At 37.3% G+C, this 15844-nt stretch overlaps 1 protein-coding gene across 39 annotated transcripts in view; it reads left to right on the top strand.

The window, feature by feature from the left end:
* RIMS2 (regulating synaptic membrane exocytosis 2) overlaps positions 1-15844 on the top strand; it is a 487486-nt gene that overhangs the window by 417638 nt on the left and 54004 nt on the right. The gene's annotated exons all lie outside the window — the stretch shown is intronic.

Here is a 15844-nt window from a genome sequence, read left to right as displayed (position 1 = left end):
GATGTCACTGTGCTTAGATACTTTATGAGTAATGGTAATAATCACACTAAGGGCTTCAATCTGCTGAGATCATAGGTGGGTTCAATGTACCTTAAATGACCGTGAAGACAGATATGCATCATGGATTCATCCCATGCCTATTTTAAAGAGTCCCTCAGCACAATAAACTGCATTAGCTTTTGGAGCACTGGAGCACAATAAATCAATAAATCTTTTTTGGCACAAAATAGCTGCAGCATCAGATTTTGCCTTCATTAAATCTTGTAAAACTAAACCTTGGCATGTGCTTGACCTACAGGGAAAACATAATTGTGTTCTTTCTTGGCAATACGTATTAGTAAACAGAAAGCATGGATCAAGCTTCCCTGTTGTAATTTTTAAGGATTCCTTATGTACAGCTCCCTGACATTATTTCTTATTCCAGCTCCCTGATGATATCAGGGACAAAGAAAGCCCTCTTAGATCTAACGTGTGAGCATTCATAATTTTTATTGCAGGAAATCTGTTTAAGACTGCTCTAATCTTAACCTTCCTTAACATTTTTCTAAATATCAGTCCTAAGCACTAATTCTGATAGTTTTGTTTTATCATATGAATACACAGTAATTGTAATCACAGAGCAGGATTTCACTGTGCTACACGCTGTTGAAATACAGAAGAAAAATAGAACCTCTGTTCCAAGCACACAGAGTCTAAATCATGAGATGACATATGAGTCCAGAGAGGGAAACACAGGAGAATTAAGAAATGTTCCACATGACAGGAGATACTTACAATACTGGGATGGGAACATCTTGACAACAGAGAGTACTAAGGGTAGATCTGAAGAAAGAAAGTAAGATAACTTTGGGAATGTTTCTGGAGAGCTTTTTTCAAGCAATGAGGAAAAAACATGAGGTGCTTACTAAAAATACATCAAGTGGACGATGGGGCAAGTCTGATGAGCAGCAGAAGCTGATCTTTCAGTCTTGAATGTGAGAAGATAAATGTGATAAGGAACTGGAAAATAAAGATGAATTATGTATAACTGGATAAAAGAGAGTATAGCTTTTTACTGATGATGGAGAAAGATGACATAGCCAAATTGAAAGGCTATGAAACTTATCTTTCCTACAGTATCCTGGAAGGGGTTAGGGTAGGTAAATTGCCAGGGCTGGAGAAAAGCACTGCAGTAGCTGCCATCTGAAATGGTGAGAGAGTGGACAAAACAATTAGCTGTGTGGGTGGACAGAGAGGGTAGAGATGTGAAATAGAAAGCATGCGCAAGTCACAAAATAGTGGAGCTAATATGAAGCCTGAATTAAAAGGCCTGCCCAAATAGCAGGTCTGAATGACACGCATGATCCACATGGCTGGGAGAAGAAGCAGAAGAGAGGTTTTGGAGGGAAATACTGAGTTTAATGATACTGAGTTGAGATCGGTGATTCACAAGGAGGTGCCAAAGAAAGAGGTTTTAGTGTAGGCAGGAGGAGACAGGGCAGACGAGAGGGAGCTTTTATTGCAGAGAGGATAATGCTTTGATGTACTGTTGATGAAGGGATGATGTCTGAGGAATAGCAATAGAGGAGACAGTGCTACAGCCCTGTGGGACCATCACAGTTAACTGGGTGGGCAGAAAATGAGAATCTACTAGAGCACATTTTGAATGAAAGGTTAGAGAGAGAAAAAAAATTGAGAGGGGATAAAATGTGGGAACTAAAGGAAGTAACATATTAAAGCATGGTTAATTGTAGCAAAGCAAAGAAGAAAACTGTACTTTTGAAATCTTAAGAAATCATTAAAGACTGGCAGGAGTAGTTTCAACTGAATGCAAAAAGGGAAAGAGAGTTGTTTGGAAAGGGTTTGAAATGTAATTGGAAAACAAGAACTCAAGAGATTTACTTAAAACAATGTGTTCAATTAATTCAGAGATGAAAAGGAGAAAGGAGATGTGGCTGTAGTTGCAGAACTGATGAGAGCAAGACTAGAGGTTCTGCGTTACTTTCTAAAGGGATATGCTAAAGCATGTTTCTATGATTTGGGGAAAGAGCCAGTGATGACCAGGGGGCTAGAGGTAAGAATAAGGAAAGAGGCACAGGGGGAAAGGAAATCAGAAGACAGCATACCATCACTTAGGCAAATAAAACAGTTGAGGAAGAGATCCAGTGAGAAATTTCTGCATCCGTCACAGGGGCAAGGGGAGAGAAGTGTATAAAGAGGAGAATGCAGAGACAGCACAGAAGAATCGGTCATGTGTTTTGCTATGTATTGGAAGATATCAGTGACATCCCGTGTGAAGAAAAGAAGCGAATGCTAAAGGACAGTAGAAGAAATAGAGCTGATTAAGTAGGACGTTGACACAACCGAGGAAGGAGAATTTGTGGTAGAAAAAGACAGCTGGGATGTAATTTTGCAGAGGCACTTGAAGATACAAGAAACAGAGTGCAGGATGTAGTTTTAAGTAATGGATTTCTTCAGATACAAAACTTTTTCTCTTCCTAATGGTTTTTCATGCTCTCTGTCCCCCTTCCCCTGTTGGGTATAAAGATTCATTTCAAATTCACTTTCTAATTCTTTTTTGTGTCATTCAGTCAAAAAAATCTTCAAAGAATTTAATTTGTAGGTTTTAAAACTGATTCCTGATGAGTATTTGTTCCTTAGTTTTTCATTATATTGTAATAAATATCAGTATTTCAGTTTTTATGAGCCTTCCACTGTGATTGCAGCTATTATCAGTTAAATGCAGTGTTTTGCAAAGCTGGATGAAAAAGCATGTCAATTCAGTCTGTGCAAGCTCCTTCACAGGGGTGGAAGCCAGAAACGTTTTTGGAAAATCTATATTCTAGTAAAAATACCAAAAACTGTGCAAAAGATAACAAGCATTGAGAATCCATTTTCAATGTGCGTGTGCTGGTCGGTTTCTTAAAGCTGTTTCAGAATGGTTATAATGATTGCTCCAACTGCACTACTAGATGAAAGAAGTTAATTGTACCTAACCTTTCTAGCCAAACAGACTATATGTTTGTAAGGGAAAGCTGTAGCCTGAGACTCTTTCCCCACTGCATGATCGGTCCTTTAGCAAAATTGCAGTACAGGCAGTCTATACTCCCAATAGCTCTAGCTAGAGAGAGAGAGAGAGAGATAAGGTTCACCCAGCATAATTTCTGCCACAGAGGGAGAGAGAACTTGAGTACAGCTATGTCAATGTTCACGTAATTTTTCAGGGAAAACATGTCAGCATGCAGTTTCCTGCAGCTCTCAACCCAAGATGTTGGTGTAACAAATTTTTTAACATCACAACGAAGTGACTTTGCCATTCCTGGGATGAGAACAGCAGATTGCAGTACAATGTTCACCAGCTCTTTTCAGCTGCAAAATGTTTTGTTATTCAGGCAGCTGGGGCAGGTATGATGGACTGAGTCTTTGAACAAAAAGCAGCAACTCTGTGTCTCCATAACATAACTCTTCTGCATACTTGTGACTAGATAAGTAGAGAGCTGCTTACGTATTGCTAGTCTGTGACTCTGAAATCAAAGGACCTAAAATAAACGTTTTTTCAATAACATTTCATTTGTATTATTGGGCTGTGTAGAGTCTGTTAGCAGTTTATGGCAAATTCTTGCCCCATTTGAAGCATAGATTCAAAGCCACTACTTTTTGATGTAAGCTTTTTAACTTCAGCATTCCACAGTGAGGCAAATCTTCCAAAGCTGTAAATTCATATAGCTACTGGGTCTGTAGCAACACACACAGCCAATAATTTGCCATTTGGTTTTTTACACTTTCGTAGATGCCATGCAGAAGAAAATTATCTGTGACTTCTGGAAAAATATTATGGAAAAGGAAACCAAATATCAGTGGTTCAGAAAGGAATTATATTAATTCATATATTTGTTGTGAAATCTGTACTGAGAGTAGAATACAAATCATTTAAGAAATCTAGCAAAGTCACCTGTTTCTAAGTTATTTGTCACCATCTATCAAACCCTTGGAGACCGATTTTTTCCTGTTACTTTGGAGTAAGTACAAAACATGTATAGACTCCTTTACAGCTAGTAAACTTATTTTGATCCACTGGGAAATAATAAAGTAATGAATTTGGAAGTACACATTATTAACAGGTGAACAGTGAAAATATCTCATTTGAAACAGTCTGCAGCTTTGATATATGGTGCCCAGCAGGGAACTCAGACATTTTTTCTTTGACAGCAACACAATATCATTGAGACTGCTTCCCTCTCAATGAAATGCAGCCTGCACTTTAACCTCTGTTGAGTCAGCTCTGACCTGTGATCCAGAAAGCACTGATGTACTCCTGTTACTAAAGGTTATTTAAAAACAGTGCATCAGTAGTTTAAAAAAAAAAAACCAAAGCAAGAGGTGCAGATGAAAAGCCCTGTAGACATACAGGGAAGTAGGGATGAAGGGAAAAATTAAAATGAGGATTTGAAGCAAATATAAATGTTGAAATTAGTTTTTGCACTTTTAAGTGTGTTAAAAAAGACTAATTTTCTGAAGATATTTAAAACTAGATTGAATCATAAGTTCTTCAATAGACAGACTTTTTTATCTTTATTTGTACAGGATTGAGCACAACAGTTCTATGGACAAGAATAGCAATAGCAACAACTAAGGGTGGGGTAGAAACTTATAAAAACAAGGAATTGAATGTTGAAGCTCATCAAGCTTTTCTTTCTTTGATATTATGATTCTGTCGTTCTGTCTTAGTGCTGTATGTTTTCACTATTTTTACGTATTATTTTAATAGAAAAGTGAAAAGATTCTGTAAAATTAATATAGTTCTTTTTCTGATTCCTTTAAATGTACTTCATTAAAAATAATTAATAAGCTTATCACTTAGCCTTCTAAGAAACAATCATAAACATCTTCTTGTTACTTCATAAAAGTATTTCTAAAACATAGTTACTGGTTTTGTGCCAGTGCCTTTGAAACACATTGCCAGACCCATCTGGCAAGTATGATATTTTAACTAAGGGTCAGGGGCCTAGTGCTGGTCTTACTATTGCATACTTAATACCAACGGGAAGATGATGCTCCAGTGGCTTGCCATTGCCCATCTATCTTATTTTAACATTATTTGACCAAGCATCTGAACTATCACTGTACCTGCATGGTGTTCATACTCATCTTAGTCTATAAAGTCCATAAGATGCTACCTAAACAAGCTGGGAGATGTGTCATCAGGTGGCCCCTAGCAGGAAATAAGCCTATATATTTCCCTACAAATACCACTGGGAGCCCAGCACTTCCCAGATGGTAGCCATAACACGAGCACAATTCCTATGGAGGTCCAAGGTAAACAAGAGCAGCCTTTGCTCCAAACGTGCATGGTGTGCAAAGTGCACATTGCCTCAGCAGGGAGTTCTGGTCATAGACCTGTCCTCCCCAGGTCAGAAAAACAAAGTTTGCAGACTTGTGTTCAGAAAGATGTAAACCACGTTTCCTCACAACATTTTCTTTTTATAATGGTCTTAAGTTTTCTGTATGCTTTTCTGATTTCCCCCACAGGACCAAAGTGACTCAAAGTCATTTTGTCAAAGTGACAGAACTCAGACAGGCAAGATCATGATGTCCCAGATAATGTCTCTTTGGTTGAGGTAATTATGGCTTCAGATCTCTTGCTCGTGTCCATTTAGCTCTCAGTCCCAGAAGATCAATTCAGAGAGATGCTATGGGTTTGTGAGATGTTAGCAGTGCCTATTCTGACCCTGATTTTTCGGAGTCCTCAAGCAACCTGAATTTACAAGGAATGAAGGAAACATCAGAGTTGCTTTATTCTTTAGACACGCGCTGCCACACACATACACATAAGCAGTACAACAAGCATGAGCATATCCACATTGTACAGTACTAATCAAAGCAATCCAGTCTTTCATGAGTGAAGTATGGATGCAACTATAGTGAAATCTGTATTGACTACAGCAACTTATTTAAATGAAGCCCTTTCAGGACATCTGGCTCTTCCCTGTGTATTATGTGATTTTCCCCTTAATGTAATCTCAGTAGCGCATCCTATCCAGTTCCTGCATGTTTGTCTTCCAAAGTTTTCTAGCTGTCAATGTGTTTTCTAAATAAGAAAATCTTCCTTATAGCTAATTTCTGTTTAGCAAATAAAGATGATAAATCATGGTTCCTCTTACCCTGAGGCAATACATGATGTCTCTTACCTCTGTATATTTTTGAGCATTTCTGCCTTCAAGTCTGAAATTTTTCTCACTTTCCCAACTTGATTTTACATTTTTTCTCTGGTGGTTTTACGTCCTGGACACATAGTGGATTTAAAGTCTGGTTTATCAATTCACTGCTTGCTTTTCATTTCATAGAGCTCTTCTTTTCAGCCCTTCAAGGAACAAATCTGAGCAGCACTAAGCAAGCTTGCAGTATAGCTTGTGACTTAGCAGTGTTAATATAGAAAACAGAATGACCCCTCTCTTCCATCTCTGTTGGAAGACTGTAATTCACCAGTATGTTTGAATAAGCACATAACATTTAACTTTCAGATTAAGTACATGCAAGGTGCATTTCTGTAAGAAACACTCTCAATTAAATCAGGTTGCTCACTGTCAGTTTTAATTTGGCAAGCTTGTTGTTAACGTGCTTTTACAAATGCAACTGCTTCTTTGCCAGGCTGGGTTAAAGAAAATGCTTTCTAAACTCAAAGATTTTGGATGTTATTCAAAACTGACTCTGTCTTTGTTGGAATGCACTTACTTTATTGCCAAGCCTTCAGAGCTCATATGGACTGCTTGTATGTACAAATGAATATGACAGCTGACTAATGCAAGACTTTTGGACCTCAGCTAGTTTTCTCACTAGCCTTCTTTTGGATTCACACATAATAAATGGCTGGTTTAGTTCACTGTATCAAAGGAAGGGATTTCTGCAAAGATTCACTACCGTTAGCAGGGTAATAAAGCTTTTCTGTAACTTTGTAAAGGAAAACTTGAAAGTTTATCAAGAGTAGATGAATATGAATAGAATATTTTTCATTATAACGTTAATTAATTTAAATTTAAAAGTTTTTATAAATTTAAAAATTGTTATAAATTGTATTTTTATATTAAAAATGGCCAATTATTCTCTCAGAGATGGTGAGAACTTTTATCAAAAATCTCTGAAGCTCTGTGAAGAATTCAACTGCTAGTGTTTGGAAACAGTTATCTGTTACAGTGTTTTTTCTGGATCACTCATTTGTTGTGGCAATGTTTGGTGAGTAATCCAATGGCCTGACCCCAAACAATTTTGAAATTTGTTCCTATTTAAAAAAAACATGCTAGGCATGATATGGAAAAAGCTATACATCTATTAATTTATAATAATAAAGCTGTGTGCAAAGCTTGATATCTAGCAGAGTGGGGAAGATCCAGTTCAAGTCAACCTACGTACTGTAACAGGTGAGGTATTTCTGATTTGTAATGAAAGAGACCTTTGAAATAGATACTTCGCATAAAGATATTGTTACTTTTATTTTGAGATGTGCACACAAATTTTCTTTGAATAGTAATATACATAACAAAATACATTATAATCACTGCTTTATTGTTTCCTACCAACTTTCTTGTTATAATTTCAATTAAATAAACCTAATAATTAAGTCAGTCCAGTAGCTATTAGAGATTTATATCACAAATGATTTAATAGGATAATTTTTGACCAAGTGAATCTCAGGAGACGAAGTCATCATAATTTTGAACCTGCAGTGTCTCTCTCTGATGTGAATTGGCAGATGAGTACGTGCGTTGGCCGGAAGCATTGTTCCCATGGAAATGTTATTTCCTACATCACAGCTGTCCCCATAATGCTGTTTTTGTTAAATTTCTTCAGCAAATTAATGAAATGAGAGCCTCTGCAATTGAGTTAAGAGGTCGATTAAGAATGGCATTAAAATTCCTCTCCTGCTTGTAAAAAGCTGTAAACAAAGTCTTCAGTGGGTCTTCCAGTCTCACAAGACACATGTATTAGAAAATATCTATTACAAAAATTGAAAAATTGTCAAAATCCTTTACCTAGGACATCACAGCACACAGCTGTACTCCACACTTGGCAAAGTGGATTTTTACTATAGCAGGTGCTTTATTTTCGTTAGGGATCATTACCAGAGAACTAAGTTAAATGACAGGGAAGCAGTAATATTGACTTTGCATTAGGAAAAAGAGAAACCTGCAAAATCCACCAAATGACTTAAGTGTAAATCTGATTCTCCAATACATACACTTTTGACAGAGCAACAGAGCAAGATTATATGTTTTCATTTCCAATTCTGCTGTAAAGATGACTGCAAAAATACAAACAAAATCCTCAAAAATCTCACTAACAATATACAGTACAATGGATAGTATTGATATCTTCTCCTTCACATTTAAAAATGTTAATAATATTGTAGATTGGAAAAATGCCTGTGCTTCGTAATACTGGTTTTAGTAAAGTATATTTGTTGGTAAGTGAAAAAAGAAATCAAGATTGTCATAATAATTTTAGTCTATCATCAGTCTTACTTAGAAACAGCTAGAATTACAAATTTCTTTGTAATTTGTTAGTGATTACAGAGTCACTGGGTGTAAGGATTCTGTATTGCTCCCTGTGCTGCTTTCTGCCATGGACTGTTACGGATCAGGGCCAGGGCCTGATTCAAAAGTCAGTTTTATATAACTTTAGCAGTACTTTACTCCTGCAGCACTCCTGCTGATGTGAGGTCGACTTACCAGGTTAGTGAAGAGGGAAGAGGAAGCTTTCCTACACCTACCAACACAAAATATCTCTCTTATCGGGATGTTAGTGAGGAAGATGACAGAAGGAAGAGCAGGGAGAGGAAGAGATAGGGGAAAATGCTGGGTAACAGTTATGGGTTATGGGAAATGACCGTTCAGTTCAGTGAGTTACTAGCTAAGCTACAGGGCTGGGGTTCCTGGTGCTGGGGCTTATTTTGAGCTGGCGGATGGATTGTGATATTATTTAACAAATGAGATACAGGGAAAGAGAGGTGTTCACCTTACAAGAGTCTAATTATCATTTTGATAAGTCAAGGGGAGAAAAATGAGATGGTGGCAGAGGATGTCTGAAAGGTTATGATCTGTGGTTTTTTGAATGACCGTGGTGTCCTAAGATTTGAGTTGGTTTGTCGTTTGTATTTCTTGTCTATGGAGAAAGACTAAGTCAGTATATTTTCCTAGTTTAGCCTTTCTCATTGCTGCCTGTTGGATTGCTTAATGTACAGAAAGAATGGGCAGTACTGCCCTCTGCAACAACATAGGATGCCTGCAAAAATCTTAATGAGGTTCTTTAACCTGTGGGACTTCATAATAGCTTTTTATAGCAGTAACAGCTTTCAGGGGAGTCAGTGTCTTTAGTTCCTCCATCCCCATTCTGGTTGGTTTGCTACATATTGTAAATCTCAAAAGGCGTGATAAAGCATAAGGACTCCCAGGTGTCACTGGTTTTTTTTAGTTTGTGTTTTGTTTTGTTTTGTTTTGTTTTTCTGGCCTAAACAAAAGGTTCCTGAGGAAATCTGGCACTTACCGTACTAATCAGGTAGTTGCTATAAAAGTTTCTGTTTCTGTAGGCAAGAATCTGACCAACTAGTGAGATTACCTTCCAACTCTGCAACTGATTCAAAAGCTGCAGCCAAAGACTGCAGGTTTTTAACTATGGCGACAGGACAAGACGTCCCTTTTGGTACATATGAAACAATGAGGATTCAGTGTGTCTGCAACTGCTTCATGGAAAATATAACAGCAGCCAACAATATTATCAATTAGTTCTAAAATTAGTATTTTCTTGTAAGATTATTAAACACTTTTAAAGCACTAATAAGTCAGAAATTGGGAGAGGTTGGGTGAAGTTTCTGACTTGTTTTTTACTTCTTAACATCCAAAAATGTTCATCAAACCAAGTTTTTATCTGGAACCTGTTTATCTAGGATTTGGAGCATTTGCCCACAGCACAGTCCATCTTACCTGGTGCAAGAGCTACCAGCTATACTGTTGTATATAAAGTAGCTTCAAATCAGTTTCTCTGCCTTTAGGGCAGGATCCTTTGCACTGTGAAATCTTCCCTCTCCTTAACCCAAACCTCACAAACAGTTGCTTTCCGTCTTGGTCAGATATCAAGGAAATGGTCTGTCTAAAGCAGGAGATACCAAGACTAAAACAAAGATCTTCTTATGAGACCTACTTCTCTGACTCCCTTCTATAAGGATTTCCTTAGGCACTTTAGGGTATTCCCCTCTGGCTACGCATCAGCTCCAGAAGGGATCATTTTCCAAGTAGCCAGTCCTAGGCATTGTATTTTGGGAGAGTTTCTCTGCCAATGTTTTCTAATCTTTCTGTAATTGAGCACAGATATTGACAAACTGGGGAGAAAACCAAGACAGTTCCTGATTACCTGCTGTAGTAGGAGTCTGGAAAACCTTGACAGCAAATTTGATTCTAGAGAATAATTGCACTCCCTGTTTTGAAAACAAGTGGGTCTTTGCAAAGAGATGTCGAAGATTAATGCCTTTAAGAAATCCAGAAACATAACATTGCATTTTCCAGAAGGCTATGTATGAATAGCAGTTTTGTACTTGCTTACTGTTTTTCTTTAAAAGCATTCAGAAAAAGCTTATGGGCTAGAATTGACCTGTTGAATAGTAGAATTTGAAAACAATCTGAGATTTGTAGTATCATCAAGGAATTTAAGGCTATGTCTATACCAGCAAGCTAGACAGGGCCAGGACATAGTCTTGATCGTCCATATCGTTTAAACTGTTTGTGTACTCCTTGGCATAGCTTTGTGCTGGACACACCGATAAGGTGCCCCTGATTCAGCCCAGGCACAATTCAGGAGATAGCACGGGTCAGGTTCTGTTTCCTTTAGGCAGCATACCTGAGAAAACCCTGTTTTGGGAAGGATGTAAGCTAGCTGTGTGTATGCAGGCTGCCAAGGTCAGAGAACAGGCCTGAGCCATTTTATTAACTACTATAGGTGTGGCACAGGGGTTTTCAATGACAATAAGGACCATATTGAATTTCCTGTCATAGGTATCTGTCAGTCTGACTCCCCTCAATTGGCTAGTATGGTATATTTTTAAGAATAATATCTGGTGCTTAGGGTTGTCATACTCCACCGTTGGCTTTAAAGTACAAATATTTATAGATGTCTTACTCTAATTTCTTTTCTAATGTTTTATTTTTCTCTTGTTTGTTTTTAAGAACTTTCTGCTTTAGCTTTGAGAAAGTATTCCTTTAAAATTTATCCATAGTATAGTAGTTATAAACAGTTAAAGTTAAGAAAATGTACTGTAAAATACATAGGAAGCTGACATGCCCAGCTTGATCCTGACTATCTGGAATAATTATCACTTGGGAAAGCATAAATATGCTTAATACCTGTTTTGAGTTTGCGTTGAGTAGATGGTTTTAATTGATGATCAGATTTCAGAATTTAGAGTTCAACACTTAGCTGTTACTAGTCATTTAACTTGCTTGAGTATTCCCTCAGCTTGTATATACAATATATATGTATATATACATGTGCAATATATATGTATATATATACAAAATACTGTATTTTAGGAAGGGTTTATAAAGATACTTCTCACAACTGAGAAAAACTAGAAAAGACAGTGATCAGAGTTGAAGGCAGAGTAGCGAAACCTTTGCTTTGTTCACTGGAAAATTGAAGCATCTGACTAGAGTTTCTAGCCTACTTGCACAGACGGAGACATGTCTGCAGTTCTCGGTGTCCTCAGGTAGTTTCCTGAATTTAGGGGTAATGCAGGAAGGAACGTTCCCGTGTGAGCTTTGCCCATCGCCCTGCGCTTGTTGACTAGTTGGTCTCCATAAGCCAAAGTCAGGGGCCTGGCTGTCACCTTCACTCTACTGTTGCTGTAGGCTGTGGGCTGCCATGCAGCTAGGGTTGCGTGATGATTTTGTTCTTGGTTTGATGCTAATAAGGGTGATTATTATGCCATTATGCACATGTGATTGGGACTAGAATAGTTAATTCTTTTATTTAATTTTGGGGTTTTTTTCCCCCATCTGGCTGCATATTCTCTTTGCAGAGGATATTTTTAAGATGAATATCTTGTAAGGCACCTTGAGAACCCTGTTTTTAGTACATATCTATTCCTTGACTTATATCATCTCATAAATTACTTTTATTTAATGTCATTTTTAAAATATTGTTGTACATACTTAACTGGATGTGTGTGTGTATGATTATGTTTATGTATATGTACATGTAAAGGAAACTTCATGTATAAGTAATTTCTGTTTCCTGTTAAGAGAAAAGGTTGTAGGATTTACTCTCTTTTAATTTACTCTCTCCATCTTATATTTCTGTTACATCAGAAAGGAACTAAACCTGATATACAACACCCTGTTTTTCTGGGAATAATCCATTTCTGGCACTATCAGAAGACAGTCTAGGTAGAAAGATAGCTTCACTGGTGAGGATGCCAAGCATCTACCAAGAATAATTAGTGAGTTAGGGTTTGGATGGCCAGAAAGGGTTCAGAGTGCTGATGAAGGACTTCACTTGCTCATGACCACTGCAGATTTACTATGAGGTACTATAAGCCACTCAGAACTCTCCTACTACTTATTTCTCAAAGCTTTTTTGGTGAGAGAGGAATTGAGAAAAAACAAAGCTGTGATGGCTTTCTCCAGGAGCTGTTTGCTAGTTGGGAGCATAACAAAGATGTCTTCTCTGCTGCTTTTACAGAGGGAAAAAAACCAACAGCAAACCTTTAATTAAAGCAAATGTTTTTAGAACTCTACTGGAAAAAAAATAGTTTGTGAATGAACTTCCAATATGAGCCATTTGTAATAGTATGTGGTATATCCACACAAATCTAAATCTAAATCCCTTTTTCCTTGAATTCTCTTTCCTACTTTTCTCAGTTGGTCAAAAGAACGTGGTTGAATGAAGTCTACCTCATTGTTGGCAGGTGTACACAGCAAAGCTTCATTTTGTGATACTGAAGCTTTTAGACAGCAGCCAAGGAACAAATTTTTGTAATGCATAGTGCTTTCATAGTTAACTGCCTAGTGAAATTACAGCAACTTTGTTTGCATGCCAGCCTTTTTAAGCACATCGATTTCTTTAATAAGGGTAATTATTGTAATTCATTGCACTTAAATAGAATTATACATCTTGGGAAATGACACATGAAGCACCTCAAAGGCACATTAGACTCAGGAAATGGGAACTTTCTCCTCAGTGTAAGTTTTATGAGAAAAGAGAGTATTTCTGTTTTCACTGCTATGACATAAGACCTTTCCTAAATGTTAATATCACTTATAAAGCCATGCCATACTTTTTATTTCCTATTAGTAAATATGACAGGAACCCACTGATTTCTGGATATCATTCCTGAGGAATGGATCATTGGAATATGTTGTTCTGCAAGCAGTAAAATTGTTACTTCTCCTATCAGTCTGTGCTGTGCGAATGAGCTCCCTCATGAAATAACAGAGATTCAGTAATGACTTATACTACAGTCTTTCCCCAAAGGGGCATTCATAAGATCTCTCTCCAGGGATCTGTTTTCAAAACAGTTTTAGAAACTAAAATGCTCTAGTTTTCTACTCCTGTGTCAAATTTGAACTGATTTTTTAAAATGTTGAAAAGAGAGAGACTGGACAGACAACACAGTCACATTAATCATATTTCCTTAGAAAACTTGGGTTAAAAATAGCATTACTGGATAAGGGCTCTAATTTTCTGATTCCTACAAGAATTTTGCATAAGATAAAGTTGAAGATACTAGCTCTTCCCAACACTGTCCTTCCTAGATGTCTCTAGTATTTCTTATATGCAAGACAGTGTTGAAACTGAGAACTAGTTTCTGTGGCATCTCCTTTCTGTAAAACAATCCCTAAAGGTGTTTGAAAGAAAATACAGCATGTGATGTTATCATCTGACAAGTAAGTTATCATACTGCTAAAAAGTCCCAGAAATACAGATCCACTTTTTTTTCTTCCCTGCCTTCCTCTTTACCCGCATCCTATCCCCCTCTTTGCTTAGTGTTAAATGTACCAATGGAGTCAGTGTGTACTAATGTATAACAACAAAGAGAGTTAAAAAAGGATAAGAAAAAAATTTTCAGGTTATCACTGTGTTCCAGTCTTCTGTTATTGTCTGTCCAGGCAAGGCCACTATGTCTCTCTCTCAGCTTTGTTTTGTGCCTCTCCATCTCTTGATCCAAACTCTCATTCATATTTTCCCTTATAGCTTCCTTCAGAAGCACACTCAATATGTTTTTGACTTAATGGTAGAGATCCAGTTCTTCTATAAAATAGCTCTTATGTTTTCCTCTGTGTTGTGGCTTAACTCCAAGTGTTTTGTGCCTTCATGCACATGCAGCTGTCAACTAAAGAGCAAAGCACTTTATGGGTACCCCTCAAATATCTTACATAGTTGCAGCGTTGTTCCAAATCTGATGCTTCATCCCATTTCCCTTGAGTGAGTGGGAAGAGACCCAGTGATCCCTTTGCTTTTGAGGGCACTGCATTGACTCCGTACATAAGTTTTGTGTGACAGAACATGCATTATAAAACCTTCATAAAAAAGCAATACAACCTTCCTTTTTTGAAATGGATTCAGGCCATTATCGGTAAGGGGAAAGGAGTGTGGCTATACCCACTAAAATTTACTCTAGAGCCATTTGCTAAGGGGTAAAGCTCTGGGAATAGCCTTTGCATGGTTTTGAAAATCTGTTTAAAAAGCAAAAATATTCTTTGTTAGTCTTTATCTACTGGTGATTTAACACAAAAATAATTTCCCCTGGTTTCCAGAAATATTGCACTGTTTTGTGGATTGTCTAAGACTGTATCTAGTGGGGACTTTTTAGTGAGATGCACTGTACTACACAGAATAATAAAGGTCTAAGTTCTGTGCAAGAACTTCACTGAAATAGAAATATTCTCTATGTATTCTTAGGCCCACATGTGCTCCAGAGTTTCCAGGTCTGGATGTCTGTCCAGACACCTACCAGTTAGATGTCAGGGCAAAATTTGGATGGGTACTGCTGTCATCACTGTAGATTGTCATTTCTGTGCAAAGGAAAGGTCCCTTAGCCTGGACCACTGGGACATCAGGTCCCACTGGGAAATCAGGTTCCCCTGGGACAAGTTGTGAAATGCTCTAGCAGATAATTTAGACGCAGTTGTGTAGAGCATGTAGAAACAGTCTATAAAAGAGTACAAAAGGTGTATTAGAATTAAAATCCATTTATCAGTAATGATGATCGAAGTCACATAGCAGCCAAGTGTTGTATGAAATACATATATAATAGACGTATTTGTTGCTGAAGAGAAGGAGCGAAAAACCTACAGCTGTTCATTACTGTGTAATTTCATCAAAATCATAGGATGACTGAGCTAAACCAGATTACTGAAAACATCCTTGAAATGTCTGGATGTTTAGAAACCAAAGCTAGGCTTCAGACTGATATCCTTTCATTCCACTCAGTAATGAATCAAGTATCTGTTTCCCAGAGGAATATAGATTATTTATGTGTATATATGTGAGAAGAAGAGAAGCAGAGCACTGATTACAGAACTTAAATTTCCCTAGCAAAAAATGTATTTATGGTATACTGATGTATTAATTCTTTTATACGCTTTTGCTGGTAATGTATTTTAAGACAATCAGTAAATAAGAGCTTATTATTTAAAACAAAATTTTGATGAGTCAAGTATGTTTACAGGAGATCAAAAGGAACCTAGAATTAAAATTGCTCCTTTTTACCTCTCAAAAACCAAACCCTACCTGTGTAATTAGCTGCTTTTACCCTCTAGTCTCCCAAAACTTTCCATCTGAAACCTGTCCTTTTCTGTCTTCCCCTTTTTACTCTTGTTTG

Source organism: Gymnogyps californianus, chromosome 2, assembly GCF_018139145.2.
Source record: "Gymnogyps californianus isolate 813 chromosome 2, ASM1813914v2, whole genome shotgun sequence".
NCBI classification, from domain to species: domain Eukaryota; kingdom Metazoa; phylum Chordata; class Aves; order Accipitriformes; family Cathartidae; genus Gymnogyps; species Gymnogyps californianus.
Note: the sequence above shows the minus strand (reverse complement) of the source record. Positions and strands in the feature narration are given on the sequence as shown.